The sequence below is a fragment of the Cyprinus carpio genome, chromosome B5 (assembly GCF_018340385.1).
Source record: "Cyprinus carpio isolate SPL01 chromosome B5, ASM1834038v1, whole genome shotgun sequence".
Lineage (NCBI taxonomy): Eukaryota > Metazoa > Chordata > Actinopteri > Cypriniformes > Cyprinidae > Cyprinus > Cyprinus carpio.
The window spans coordinates 18,267,460-18,283,574 of NC_056601.1; the positions used below are offsets into that span (position 1 = coordinate 18,267,460).

Here is a 16,115-nt window from a genome sequence, read left to right on the forward strand (position 1 = left end):
AAAAAAGTGAGGAAACCGATTGCCTTAAATTTATAAGTTAAGTAATGTATTCATTTTAAGTTGGCAGAACTAAATAGTATTTGTAGACTAAACTTAATTATCAAGTACAATTAAGTACTGGTGACTCAAAACCATTAGTTGATGTAACTTATTATTAGTGTTCACTTTACTAGTAAATATAAGGAAACCGATTGCCTCACATTTTTAAGTAAGCTAAACTAACAAAAACGAGTAAAGCAAAAAATGAACTATGTTGTCAAAACATTCATTTTATTGTAACAGTGTACAAAAATTTTTCTTTAAAGCATTTTTAAAAACAAAGGGTTGATGGTAAGTGAATAAAACAACAAATAAGTCAACCCAACAATAAAACATTTGTGTTACTGCAAACACACAGATAACTGATTAAAACAGACATTTTTGTTGTGGGTATAGGGATTTGTCACCCATCAACCTGAATACAACACCCAAAATGCAACAATAGACAAGACTAAATCATTCTGTAATTAGTAATTACTAACATAAACACATCTTGACTAAAGTTTTGGTTTTGCATCCAGGTTGGTAGGTGTCTGATTAAAACTATCAAAAAAAGTTCAACAACAGACATACTGCAACACGGTCTAGTTTCTGCCATCAGAAACACAAAGAACACATCTTGACCAAAACATCCAAGTTATGCAGCAATTACAGTTTTGTTTTTCTAGGATTTGTACCCAAGTTACTGGATGACTAAAAAATAAAAATAAAACAAACTCAACATGCAACAGACGTACAGTAACAAATCCTTGTTTTTGCAACCATTAAACATTTTAAATAAAACAGATTTGTTTTAATCAGTCACCCATCAACCTGGATAAAACACCCAAAGTGCAACAACAGACCTACAATAACATGGTCTTTTTCTGCCATCAAGAAGCATAAAACAAAAACAGATTAAAACATCAAGGTTTTTAAGTTTTTAAGTATTGAGATTTTTAATCAGTCACCCATCAATCTGGAAACAACACCCAAAATGCAAAAATAGACCTAAGACAGGCTTTTTTCTGCTATTAAAAACACATTGCACAAATTCTTAAGCTGTGAAGGGTACTCCATATTTAAAGCATAGATCAGCCCAAAAACAAAAATGGAATGTGGAACATTCTCAAGTCCATCCATTGCTATAACACCCTCCAAAATTATTGCTGTATCAGTGACCTCCAATGGCAAACCTTGTGGAGACATCGGGCTGTCCTCTGGCACCACAGTGAGAATTCCTATCGATACTTGAGGTGCAACAATATCAATGTCCTAAGAAAAAAAGAAACAATATTAAAATACATTCTTATATTGCAAACGCAAACAAGTGCATGTTCCTTTTAAAAATTTAAACTGCTTAAGGTGCTGTTACTAGTTCTTGAAGTAACATTTAAATTTGTAACAGGGCTTCAGTGGGAACTGTCAGTGATAATTTGGACCTTTTCAGCAAAAGCATCATTGAAACATTTAATAGCAATGTCTTTTTAGTAAAACAGTTACATCCATCCCATGATCGGTTTGGTTTCAAACAGAACAAAGAAATTTATACAGGTTTTTAACAAAATGAGATCCTTTCCCTATCCTTGTAATGTTTAACTTATTATTTAACGCTAATTATTGGTCATCGAAAGGCGTTTTTGTTGTTACTGCTGAAACCATCTATACCAGCAGAGAGTGAGGTGATAGGGTGGAGAGGGGATGCTGCTAAAACTGTCACGGGACTAGGGCTGGGCGATATATATCGAACGATATTATCATGCGCATCTAGTCAGTAAATCTGGTTCCTTGATTACCGCTAAATCGCCATCACCTGCTTTCAAATGGAGCGGCATTTAATAGACAGAACCGTAGATCACTGACAAGCATATGAATCGCCTTCGATTGGGACATCTTTCTTGCAGCACTTTTTACAGATATTAAGTTAGAAGAATACTTACAGCATGTTTTGAAGAAGTCTGTAGTGTCTTCCCCAAGAAGGACAGCAAGACCACAGAGAACTGCTGTCCGTCGAGCAGTGACATCAGTGATGTTCTAAATAATAATACATAAAACATCAAGATCAACAGTGAAAACAGATCACTTTAAAGTTGACAAATGGACTTAGACTATTGTATAAAAAAACAAACAAAAAAAAAACACTTACTGCAGACTTCATTTGCATTAGATACTCCGGTTGAACAATAATCTACGAAAAGAGGAGAACAAAAGAAACAACACATTAAGACTTAAAACATTTTTACATGCCCTAGATAAAGTGTCTTAATTACCTGACTGTTCCCTGAAGAGTGCTGGCCATCCTTGTAAAGTCTCTTTTACTGAAGGCTCCTTTTCAACCAACTCTTTTCTTCTTAGCGAAAAACTTATGTCCATGTTCTGTGCTAGCAGTGTAGAACTTTGATGTCGTTTCTTCATTTCCTCTAATCGTTTTGATTCCATGCTGCTTTCATTTTCACCAGAAGGCATATTGGGTAGAAAATTGATCTCGATTCGTTTGAATCGATTCTTTGCCGATAACTGAAAACACAACAGAGAAAGACAATCTAAATTCGCTCACGAATTACTAATTTGTTCAGTATATGGTCTGAAGGCACGTGAGGCGTTTAAAATCAGAATGAGTTTTTAGTCTTAAGAAAAAAACAATGTCGCTTAGACAAACGTGCTTGCAGAATATATAACCTTACATATTATTGTATTTTAGAAATGTTCAATTGCGGGTATGAGTAAAGTTACTCGTGTAAAGAGCTTCTCTCATCCATCACTAATCTGAAGCTAGACGATTACCAATTATTAGATTGCTAAAAGCAATCCAACGTCATCCATCGATTTTATATTAACAAAATACTACTGTTTATAAACTTTGATTGGTATATTGTTATTTTGAAATAAAAATGTAGCAGTTAAACTGTAAAAAATTAGACTCACCTCATCATGCTCTTTTCCAGCCACGTGCAAATTAATGAACCTGCTATCTGAAGCAAGTAACTACGCATATGCAGTCTTCTTCGTCCAATTAATGGCCTCTCACTCCTTTGGAGTATTACCGCCACCTACGGTATATCTGGTGCATTCACAATACTTAAACTTTTAAGTTGAGCTAAATGAACAAGTTGAGTTTAAGCACTTTGTGTGAGGAAAAAGTTGGAATTACTTAGTTTAACTAAGTAATGTCAACAAACTTAATAAAATAAGTTAAGTTTACTTAATCATTTCAGTAAGCTCAGCAATTACATTTTACAGTGTGGCTGTTTATTAGTGGCCTGCTTATAAAGCACATAATAATGCCTTATTCTGCATTACCATATTTTAGATCCCTTAATCCTACCCTACCCTATACCTAAACTACTTTACCAACTATTAATAATGAGTAAATTAGGAGTTTATTAGGCAACAGTCTAATATTAGTTAATAGTTAGCTAATAGTGAGAATCAGTCCCCAAACTATAAAAAATAAAAATAAAACCAAATTCCAATAATTAATAAATACTATACATACAAATAATAATAAAATGCTGGAAACTGGATTTTTACATTTCTAAAGCTGTACGCACTTTTATGTGTTCGCCATTGTCAGTGCATCCATTTTAAAATAAATCCAAAATATATGTTTAAATAGTTACAAATTCTTCATAGATCAGGCGGTGGAATCTGCACCAATGTTGGTTTGGCAAAAGGGTGCACTGAGGGTGAAAAAATGTCACATGTGTGTGAGTAAAGGGCACACAGCTTCATTTTCGCTTTGTAAAAGGCTAATTTTTTAACCCATAAATCCTTTGACTACATAGAAAATGACTGTAATGTACCATCCTTTATGTCATTTGAGACCATAACAGCAGTGTTAAAGTGAAAATGTTGTGTTGTGGTTGTCTGATTGTGTCACAATATCAGAGATGAAGACCCTCAGCACCTTCTAAAGCACACATAATTCATTCATTCCCGATTCTCCTCACTCTCCTTGGTTATGGCAGGGGGTAATAAAGGTATAATGACTGAACAACCCCGAACACATTTTATCTCGGCACGTTCAGCGTGGTCTGTGAAGGATTCGGCTATTAGACCGAATGACAAGCCCGTCCGTGACTCCTCTCCTCTGATTTATTGACACAAATGTAAACTTTTACAGCACTCCGCAACCCCTCACTTTTAAATCCCCAAAGCTGACAGAAAGGGATTCTTAATCTGTATTTAAAAGTGTCCAGCAGTGCAGTGCTATTACGCTGTGGATGGTATCAGGGCAGTGTTGAAGTCCTGGTAAGTACGGAGAGGGATTGATGGGGTGGAATGACTTCCCTGAGCACTAGGTGATGGATGAGAAGGGGGCTAGGCTGACAGATGATCTAACAGGTGTTCATAACCAGTTTGTAAGAGCTTTTTATTTATGAGGGGCCACAGACAGCCCTGCTGTAGAGCAGCCACACCAGCTGCAGTCGCAGGCACCTCAGAGGCCAGATGCAGCGTTAGCCACCCTCAAATTCTGTCCAGAATCGTAATTAGCCAATCATTTGCCAGGAGGGGTCACATGGGTGGCAGATGAAGAGGAGGGAGGGGTGGGATGGTTGGAGCAGTGGCATGCTGTCTGTTAATAATCAAAGGCGTGCAATGGTGCCTATGGCAGATTGCAGCCCCATGACACAAAGAACTAATGCCATTGGGTCTGGAGCATATTGTCTCGATATGAATACTAAAAAGAAACTAATTCTGTAGAAGCACATTGTTTTGTAGGATCTCAGGCTTGCTGTTGTCAGACCTGTGTCCTGTTTTGTTGTGTTTTTCTTCCCCCACGTGACCCAGTTTCTCCCTTTTGTTTTGATTAGTCAATTGGTTCAGGTGTTTATTTTCCACGTTTGGTCATCTTCTAATTAACCCAAATGTTCTACTTTGGTCTGATAAAAAAAAAAAAGCACTGTTGATCAAATGTTTGAGGTCATCAGAAGTGACATCAGACACATGTGTAATTTTACAAAATTCAAATAAATGCTGTTCTATTGAACTTCATATTCATCAAAATATCCTGAATAAATCTATTATGGTTTTCACTGAAATATTAAGCAACACAACCGTTTTCAACAAAATAATACATGTTGTCTTGAGTGCAAGCAAATTATTACAATGATTTCTGAAAGATCGTGTGATACTGAAGACACTGGCGGTGGACAATTCTGCTTTGCCATTACAGGAATAAATTATATTTTACAATTTTATTTTAAACTGTAATAATACTTCACAACAGATTTACTGCATTTTTAACAAATAAATGCATGATAAAAGCAAACATTAAACAGTCACGTTAAACTACAGAGAACAGGGGTTAAAGAAGAAATTAGTATCAGTAAATGATAACTTCCTTACATTCTCAGTTTCATATTGCAGAAGAAAAGAACCCCTTGCAATCCATCCACAGCCGGGCTGCAGGTACTGTGTGGGGATATTCATGAAGCTCTAATGCATAGCACAGGAAAATGGATGACTGCATGGCCTGTGGTGACGTGTTTGTTCTATAAAGCATAGCCTGGAGGTGAGGGAGCGGAGGAGAGAGGGTGTCATGTCTGTGATGAATGGCCGGCTGGTAACATCTTCACTCTTGACCCCTGGCACGTTTGAATAAGCAGTGCATTAAAATGGAGATCTCTGGACCACGTTTGTTTGTGAAGTAAAAGCATCCATGTTCAGAAGACACAGAGAGCAACCCTGGTAATTGAGATGCCGGGGGAATGCAGTGAAGAATATTATACAGAGCTATTTTTATTATGTACTGTAAACACAGCAGACTATATGGTGAATCTTGATGATATTGTTAAACATCTATCTATCTACAAAAAATCTATCTATCTATCTATCTATCTATCTATCTATCTATCTATCTATCTATCTATCTATCTATCTATCTATCTATCTATCTATCTATCTATCTATCTATCTAATCATTATAACATAACTAGAATTATGTGTTAAACCATTTTAGCATGTTTGTGAAAAATATTGTGTGTGTGTGTGTGTGTGTGTATATATACTGTATACAGTGCATTCAGGAAGTATTCAGACCCTTTTTTGTATTTTGTCATGTTGCAGCCTGAAACCACAATTGTTCAATTCATTTTATTTTCATTAATCTACACTCCGTACCTCATAATGACAAAGTGAAAACAGAATTTTAGAAATGTCTGTAAATTCATTAAAAGAAAAAACTGAAATATCACATTTACATAAGTATTCAGACCCTTTGCAACAACACTTGAGATTTAGCTCAGGTGCCTCCCATTTCTTGTGATCATTGCTGAGATGTTTCTACACTGGAGTGCACCTACGGTAAATTAAACTGATTGGACATGATGTGGAAAGGCACACACCTCTCTATAAAGGCCTCACAGCTGAAAATGTTTATCAGAGTGAAAACCAAGCCATGAGGACAAAGGAGCTGCCTGCAGAGCTCAGAGACAGGATTGTATCAAGGCACAAATCTTGGGAAGACAAAAAAGAAGTTCTGCTGCACTGAAGATTCACAAGAGTACAATGGCTTCCATAAGGGGGCAGCTGTGGCCTAATGGTTAGAGAGTTGGACTTGTAACCCGAAGGTCGCAGGTTCGAGTCTCGGTGTTGGCAGGAGTTGTAGGTGGGAGGGAGTGAATGAACAGCACTTTCTTCCACCCTGGATATAGCTGCCCACTGCTCCGGGTGTGTGTTCACTTCTCACTGCTGTGTGTGTGCAGTGTGTGCTGTGTGTGTGCACTTGGATGGGCACCAATTCCGAGTATGGGTTACCATACTTGGAAAATGTCATGACTTTCATAATTCTCAAATGAAAGAAAGAACCAGGACTCTTCCAAGAGTTGGTCACCCAGCCAAACTGAGCAAATGATGGAGAAGGGCCTTGTCTAGATGATGGTTACTCTAGTTGAGCTCCATGATCATGTATGCAGATGGGAGAAAACTACAGTAGGACAAACATCACTGCAACACTCCACCGATCTGGGCTTTATGGTGGTGTGGCAAGAATCAATCTTCTCAGTGAAGACATATGAAAACACACTTGGAATTTGTAAAACAGCACCTAAAGGACCCTCAGACTCTGAGAAGCAAGATTCTCTGGTCTGATAAACCTCAATTCCAAGCATCATGCTTAAAGGAAACCAGCTCTGCTCATCACCTGCAGAATACCATCCCAAAAGTAAAGTGTGCTGGTAGCAGCCTCATGCTGTAGGTGTATTTTTCAGCGGCAGGGACTGGGAGACTGGTCAGGTTTGAGTACAGAGTACAGAGATATCCTCAATGAAAACCTTTTTCTTTCTAATAAATTAACTGACATTTCTAAAATTCTGTTTTCACTTTGTCATTATGAAGTACGGAGTGTAAATTAATAAGAAAAAAATGTAAACAATTGTAGTTTCAGGCTGCAACAAAACAAAATTGAAAAGTGAAAGGTCTCTGAATGCACTGTATATATATATATATATATATATATATATATATATATATATGTGTGTGTGTTATGCACGTATATATATATATATATATATATGTATGTATGTATAGGTGTACATATGTGATATATATATATATATATATAAATATATACACACATACACACACACACACACACAAACAATATTTTACACAAATATGCAAACATGCTTAAATGGTATATTAAAATTCTAATTATGTTATAATTAACACTCATAAATCAATGCATCGCTTCTTGTGCCATATTGGAAATCAGCTTGACTGAAGTCACTTAACATGAATGTGTTCCCTTCAAAGATGTTATGGGCTATAAACAAATAAAATATCCTTCAAATAAAACAGGTAGCTGGATTAGAACTAAAACAGTCAACAAATTATAGGATTTGCAATGTTCCCAATGTTCACAGAATACACTGAAAAGAGAAAACACACAAGACAGATATTAAAAAGGGATTCCAAAACATTGCAAATCTCATAATTAGCAGCTATTATAGAGTGTGGAAAAAAAACCTTCCAGTCTATTATAGCAGCTGACTGAAAAGCCTTTCAGGATGGACCACCACCCACTTGTCAGTCGGCCCTATTCATCCAAATCCCAGAGGGCAAGAGCGGGACTATGCCGAGGCCCGTGAGGAAGATGGAGTGCTGCTGTTGCCGCCCCCATGCTGTCCTTCAGTGGGCAGGGCTGGAGGCTTCAGCGTGGTGTTTCTCAGCAACACCACATGGGGGGTGAATAAAGCCACATGGGTCTATTGAAGGCACTAACAAGTGCCAAGCAGGGCCCTGACCCACAACACCCCTCTCCACTGTCTAGGCCATCCCTGCTGCCCTGGGAAAGCCACGTGTCTGAATTAGAGCCATCTGCCTCAATTTGCCTAACATATTTGGCCACAAAGGCTGACCAGTTATCCCTTACAAAAGGGCTACAATAGGCCATCTTCAAACATGCAGAGGAGCCTGTAAATACATTGGGTTCTATTCACCTACACAGACCAACTGGACAGTGTGTCTCATGTCTGACGATCAGAACACACATCCTGTCACCAACATCTTGGCAGAGTCTCAAGAGACGTGGATAATTACCATCAACAGAAGAAAGGGAGTTTATCACTAGACACTTAAAATCCCTTTCTCCCTCAGGCTAAATCAGGATTAAATGAGTAATATGCTCTAGGGCCTACTCTTCTGACACTGTTTTTAATCCGCTCTGTGTCAAAAGTGTCTGTTAGAGAAAAACACATATAATGTGTGAACAATGCTTTTCCTGGGAGTAATAACAAAGCATCTGCATGAGGGAATCATGATTAGAAATAAATATCAATGAACTATAATACATAATAATAATACATATATATGTTAGATTTTATTTCATAGTTGTATATTATAATATATTATATTATATTACATTATAATAATTAATAATTCGTTATTTATCAGTAAAATATTATACAAATATATTTAATAGTTTGATGTTTTTTCTTAATAAATCTTTAATAGCTATATATTTTTATTTAATAATTAAGATTAAAATTATAATATAGACTTAATAATATGATTAAATAATATGTTAAAGACCTGATTTGCTATGATGTTCTGAGCAATGTCTCATCTCTAAGTATATCATATAACAGCAGGTAATGGCAATTGCTGTATTGTTCGAAAAATCATAACTCAGCACCTTAATTCTCTCAACATTTAGTCTGAGACTTCATGGTGACCAGCAGCTGAGAAGGGAGAGTCATTCAGGCTTGCTCTCTTTTGACATGGAGTCCTCAATTAAAGTCTGCTGAAGCAGACACAATCCTATTAGGGAGCATTGAGTGAGAAAAGAGGGCTGGCCCCTCCATTTGTGCTGCCAGAATAATTATCACGGAGCTGGTAAATTGTACGGAGGCCCCACACAGATAGTACTAAATAGGTTGGAGAAAAATGATGTGGTTTTACCACAACAAAACAGCAGGATAACCCACATTAAAATCATATTGAAGATGTGTTTCATACAATAACATGAGACAGAGATGAAACAAGAATGATTTGCTGTATATTGCTTATGAAAAAGTAGGAAATATGAGGGGAAATGTGTTTCAGAACAACACATCACACGTTAAAATACTAATATAAACAACAACGGTTTTGAGGATGGCTGCCTCATTGTGGTAAAATACTCAGACAAAGAACATATTAGATCAACACTTAAAGCACTTAAGGTTGTACTATACTGTAAATTATAATAACAATGACAATAACAATAATAAACTGCAAAATACTACTCATGCAGTATATTTCTCTTGTTTTCCAGTACAAATATTTAAACTTTTATAAATCAAGATACAATTACTTGAGAAGCAACATTAATTAAGATATTAAGTTTTATTTTCTAAAAAATAATAATAATCTTAATTTAAAAATGCTTACTGTAGATATTTATACTAACAAGACAAACATACTGAGTAAGGAAAAGGTTTTTTTTTTGCAACAACAATATTGCCACATAACTGCCACATAATAAAAATTTTGAGGACACAATTTCTTAACATTAAGTTTTTAACAAATTTTTCATTTTAATTTAAATGTTAAAACTATTTAATTACAAATAACTAACTTAACGCACATTTGCTAAAACAAATATTAGTTTTATATTAGTTCTTATTATAGTTCTCATGCAACAAAATCTCCTATGATATGTTTGCATCATAATTGCAACGACATTATTGAAAATAAACCTGGAATATTGTATCAACCAATCATAAGCCAGGAGTGGAAATAAATATATATATTTTATAAAAGTAATTTTAAATTCAAATTTTAAAAGTAATTCCGCAGACTTCTGAGAATTCTTCTTTCTGATTATTACAAGCATTGTGTCAGGCACTTCTTCTGTATATTGTTGTTTCATTAAGATATTACTTTATGGTGTATGTCTTGAAACAGATATGGACACAAAAGTGTACACTTTACATTGAAATGCTGAATATAATTTCTCTGTTTCTTATCTCTATCCTTGGATTTCATTCCTCTCTTTCTAAATTAAAGTTAAATAAATGGAAAATGGCTTTTGCACTGTATAATGCCTAAAACCTGTTTTGCCCAGAACCAAGAGTAAATAGATTGTTATTTAAAGCCAAGTACTTTTGTCAAGCTTCTGCAAATAGAATGATGGATGGCACTCTGAGCTTGTACAAGTGAATGCATTGCTTCCTATTTAACCTCAACATCCACATTGTTAATGATTTGTCTGACTTGGATTTCAAAAGATATGGTGCTGCTCCATTGAAGTAAAATTAAAACTCCAGTATACCATGCTTTTCAGCGCACTCATTACGTGCTGCTAATGTATTGGCATAAAGCAAAGAAACATCATGTCAAGTGCCGCAATTTGGCTTTTTTCTTATTCAGCCTGCTTTACTGTTATGGGCAATTTGTACCACTCAACATGACAGTGTCAACTGAATCAAGATTAATTTACATGCAAAGGAACACTTAGCAGAGCAGTGCGGTAAGCAAACATATTGTCTCGATTGCTGAGCTGGAAAAGAGGCTTTGGAGGGAGAGACGGTGTCAGAATTAAGGAGCATCAAATGTAATTGCTAGAGCTGGTTAAAAGGCTGAAATGGCACAATTCTTTGCTGGGACTGAGAGTATGTGTTGCGTTGAAGGACTAAATGGAAAAGTAAGCAAATAAATCAGGGAATGTTGTGACTAGAAAAGACATTTCATCGAAAGCAAAATCAAACTTTATTCAACGGTGAGTTCACTGATCATATAAGACTACACTGTATGATTTTCTTCTGTCACAAAAACAGATGATGTTTACATATGAGTTACTCTGAAAAAAGACAAATATGTAAAAAAAAAAAAATGCTAGAAAATAGGTAGTAGGCTCCATGCACTGTCAATACAGCAAATATGACACTTGCAGCTCTGAGAAACCATAGGGGAATTCTTGCAGAATGACTGTGGCTCTGAGAGGAGATGTCAGCAGACACCGCTGGCATCTAACACCGGCCTAAAGCAGCCACCGAGGGGAGGCAGGAGTCTTCGTGATCTGCTTCAACATGTGCTCCATTTGCCAGCCTCAAATCCCCCGTCAAATTCACAATCCAGACTGACACCAGAACGTGATGCAAAGGCGCCAGGAGTCCTGCTTCCATTTACAAATATTTCACATAAACAAATTTTCAAATAGCTTTATTCTGAGCAGCCTTTCTGCTCTATTAGACGTAACACACAGCTGCCACAAATGCTCAGATACATCATCAACAACCACAGATAAGAGATATAGATTGAGAAGAAGCGCTCGCCAAAACGTCCTTGGAGAACACGGCCGCGCTCCGACCAATTCAAAGCTTTACGGTTTCAAGCAAAGTAAACAAAACCTCACATACCATCCTTCAGGCTATAATGGAAGACATCAAGAACATATCAATTTGACCCACATAATCCTATAAGAACATGGAACCTGTTTGTGGACTTTTCTATTATCAGGGATTTAGGCTCAATTGTTTATGAATGTATAAAATAAAGATGTTTTTGTCCTGTAGACTATAAAGAAATGTTGACCTATAAAAGTTTTCATCATTTTTAAACACCTTTCTGCCATCAGTAGCTCATTTTAAATGCTACTGGAGTGTGACAAATTAATTTTTATGTATAAATAAATTAATATCTGGTCATAAATGTAAAAAATAATTATTTAAAATCAATATAAAAATAAATACTGTACATACATAAATATTATATTATATTATATTATATTATATTATATTATATTATATTATATTATATTATATTATATTATATTATATTATCATAAACATAACTTAAAAATATAGACAGCAGGACATATAATTTAAGAAGTATATACCCTTGCATAAAAAGTCTAGATTTTTATTAAGTAATTAAAATATACCTTATTAATTTCATTATTATAGTATGTCTCAGTGTAGGACATTTGAACTTCAGAAGAATTTCATGTTAGGTACCCTTGCATTAAAAGTAAAAAAAAAAGGCTTAATTAATGTAATTATTATTTCATAATAAATCATTTTAAATTATACAACGATATAATGTCTCACTGCAATACATGTCAACTACAGAAGTATTTCATGTCAACTACCCTTGCATAGCAAGTACAGAATTTTTTTTTTTTTTAAATATACAATTATATAACGTAGGACATGTCCACTACAGAAGGATTTCACATCAACTAGCCTTGCTTAACAAGTAGAGAGGGAAATCAAAGATTTTGTAGCATTATAACTGATTGTCATCTGTTTACATCCATAGCTGTGGTGCATTTTGACCTTATAGTGACATTAGATGTCGCTGCCATACAGAAATGATATGCCAAGATGGGTCTTGCTCGTCATGCTACCAGACATAATCTCACATAACAGTGCAATTATCAATTTCACAGTAATTATTCCACACAACACACATGCCCAGACTCATTTCTGAGGTCATTTGCATACCTGAGTAGTTTGTTTGTCCTTTTTTAGGTTTGGTCTGTTTCACATTAGTGTTTGGGTTTCACATGAGCATCTGTTCTTCTCAGGTGAGTGAATTTTCAGGTAGACCTGTGTCACACTACAACCAATTACTCCCAGAACCCTCTGGCGTTCCTATTGTCTGAAACACATGAGTCTTTTTGACTCTCATGTTCTCTTGGCAACAAACCTGCAGCCGAGCGTTTGCTAATAATCACTTGAGACTGATTGATCATACATACGCTGTGCAGTCTCTAGCTCCTCGCCCTTTCTGGTTGGACCATTGATTTGAACCCAAACCATTGGATTCCATTCTCTGCTGTAGGGCTGGTAAATTAAGACTATGACTGCGCTGCATCAAGATCAATTTTTGTCTGTATGTGAAGTAAATAACGGTTTGGATGAAGGGGCAAAAGAGAAAACAACACATTTTGATGCCTTACATCATTTCATATTTAGAGTGAATTAACTTCTAATATATATATATATATTGGATTTCTGATATAGTACTAAATGTGTATTTTCTGGATGATTTTTGAAGAGCATTAAAAGTGCAATTGAATGAATAGGCCACACAAAATTTTACATTTGCTGAAAATTTACTCCAACTCCAAGGTGTAAATGAATTTGTTTCTTCATCTGAACTAATTAAAAAAAATTAGCGTTACATCATTTACTCACCAATGGATTCTCTGCAGTGAATGGGTGCCGTCAGAGTCCAAACAGCTGATAAAAACATCCACTCCAGTAACTCCAGTCCATCAATTAATGTCTTGTGAAGTGAAAAGCTGCATGTTTGTAAGAACAACAACAAATTCATCATAAAGACGTTTTATAACTTCAAAACTCTATGCAACATACTGTATATAGCTTTTTTTTGTATGAATCAGAAGAGAAATATGCACAGATCAAGCACTGTTTATAAGTGAAAACAGTCCAAAACCATTCTAAATAAATATGTCGGGGGATTTTGATGTGAGAGGCCAACAGGGGAAGGACTTTTTCGATGGGAGGGAGCATTATTATGAATTATGGACTGGTATTTTGTCCAGAAGTAATGGTTTAAAGTTAAAATGTCTGAACGATGGATTTTTTTCCATTATTGTGATGTTTTTTATGTTTTTTTTTTTCTTTTTTTCAGCTGTTTGGACTCTCATTCTGCACCTATTCACTGCAGAGGATCCAATGGTAAGCAAGTGATGTAATGCTAAATTTCTCCAAATTTGTACAAAAAAAGGAACAAACTCATCTACATCTTGAATCAGGGTAAACTTTCAGGTAACATTTTTGGGTGAACTATTCCTTTAATTATTAACTATTGCTTTTTTCAGGGACCCCTATAAATGTAACATACTGATATACCTTTAATTATACCTAACAATACTCTTCTGAATAAAACTGCAAACAACCAATGGTCCAACAATCCTCATCATCACTGGATGCCATTGAAATGCCATTGTAGAAATCATTAAAACAATTTATCTCAATTGTTGGCAACAAATCTATAACTGTTGATGTTATTCATTGCCCTTTTTTCTAAATCATTGATCATCAGCATTTGTCTAATTGAAAAATAATAAACAATTACTCAAAGGTATGTAGTAAGGTAATTGTTTTCTAATACTGTAAACATTAACAGCGAATCATACTTTCCAAAATGTATTGGCGAACATCTGCATAAAATCAATAGCGTGGGATGTAATTTGTATGATAATGATAGAGACTGTGATTACTAGTAGAGTCAGAGCAGGATTACCATCATAGAACTATTCTTGCATGAATTACATTAAATTACTACACTCTTGGTTCCAAAAGAATGTTTTCACATGACATTGAAGAACCATTGTGGGTTTCCCCTGAAGAACAGTTGTAAATAACACCTTAAGAAACATAAAGATTCCACCATGAAAAAAACATCAAATAACATAAACAAAAAGAACAATCAACTATAAAAAACATAATGACAAATAGAAAGATAAAAAAAAACAACAAAAAAACTGTGCAATGAAGAGGTTCCACGGATTTGAAAGATGGCAATAAAGAGAGTGTGCTGGACCTGTGTGTTTATACTGTGAGAGGAGGTTGATCAAATAAGCCATATTTTAAATGGAAAACATCATAACATACGTCAACAAATCCAATTACAAAGAAATCTTTCAATTCTATCCTTCCTTTAAAAAAAATAAAAAAAATATTCTCACTTGCCAGATCTCAAAAAGCAGACAAACACATTCAGGATTATCAACAGGAAGTCTTTACCTCCTTTGACCAGACATATATTAAATGCTCCTGCCCTGAGAAGGTTAACAAATTGGCCTATTACAAATTCCCAGTTTGAGACTATTGCCCAAAGAAAAGGACAGAAAATCATTTGGGTTAAGCCTATTAACTGCCTGCGGGTGAATGCTTGACAGATACAATCACATAGCGAGCAATTCTCAGCGTCATGACAGAGGTTCTAGGGGAAATGGAAAAAAAGTCTAGGTTGAAATTGTATAGTTACACTGTTGTTCTGATGTTCTGGACCCTGATGGTTAAGACGGTTGCATTTTCTAGCATTCACTTGAAATCTTACATTGATTCAGCACTAATCCTGATGAAAGAAACAGGCATTTGCAGAGCTATCAATGTCTTGGGAAAACAAGAAAGCAAGCATACAATGAAATGCATCTAAACAAGAACAAAAATTGGATTAAAAAATATTTTTGCCAGTGCAAATCCACATCAGAGCTAGAGGTAAGAGCATTGCTTGAGCGTAGCCAAAAGCACCCACAATAGAGTTGTGACTGGCAAACAGCGTGGCATTTTCAATCTGGAAAACATTTGCTTAATTGAGGCATTGAGAATTAGTGTATGAATGGATGCATTGTCAAGATAGGACTAATTACTACTCTGTGGGTGAATCACTCAAGAAGAACCCTTGTGCTGGGTGACATTTTGCATCAGAAATGTTAAAAGCCTTTTCACCTATTTACATTAATCATATCAAGAACTGCGGACAAATACATGTTAATGCACTGCTATGTCCATTATGTATATTACCAACAACAGCAGCAAAGGAAAGCAACGAACAGCACAAATGAACGAGCTTGGCTGCGAGAGGACATATAAACAGCCATTTTAGGCGCCCACTGCTTCAATTTTCCCCCAAGC

At 35.5% G+C, this 16,115-nt stretch overlaps 1 long non-coding RNA gene across 2 annotated transcripts; it reads right to left on the reverse strand.

The window, feature by feature from the left end:
- Positions 1 to 307: 307 nt before the first annotated feature.
- LOC122137371 lies at positions 308 to 3,063 on the reverse strand. Of its 2 annotated transcripts, XR_006154802.1 has the most exons (6): positions 2,944 to 3,063; positions 2,289 to 2,535; positions 2,165 to 2,206; positions 1,959 to 2,052; positions 853 to 1,293; positions 346 to 454 (listed from the first exon to the last, which is right to left on the reverse strand). It is a non-coding gene; the product is annotated as an uncharacterized LOC122137371 (long non-coding RNA). The 2 variants fall into 2 exon arrangements; XR_006154801.1 differs by having other exon boundaries at positions 308 to 1,293; positions 2,944 to 3,062.
- Positions 3,064 to 16,115: the final 13,052 nt, after the last annotated feature.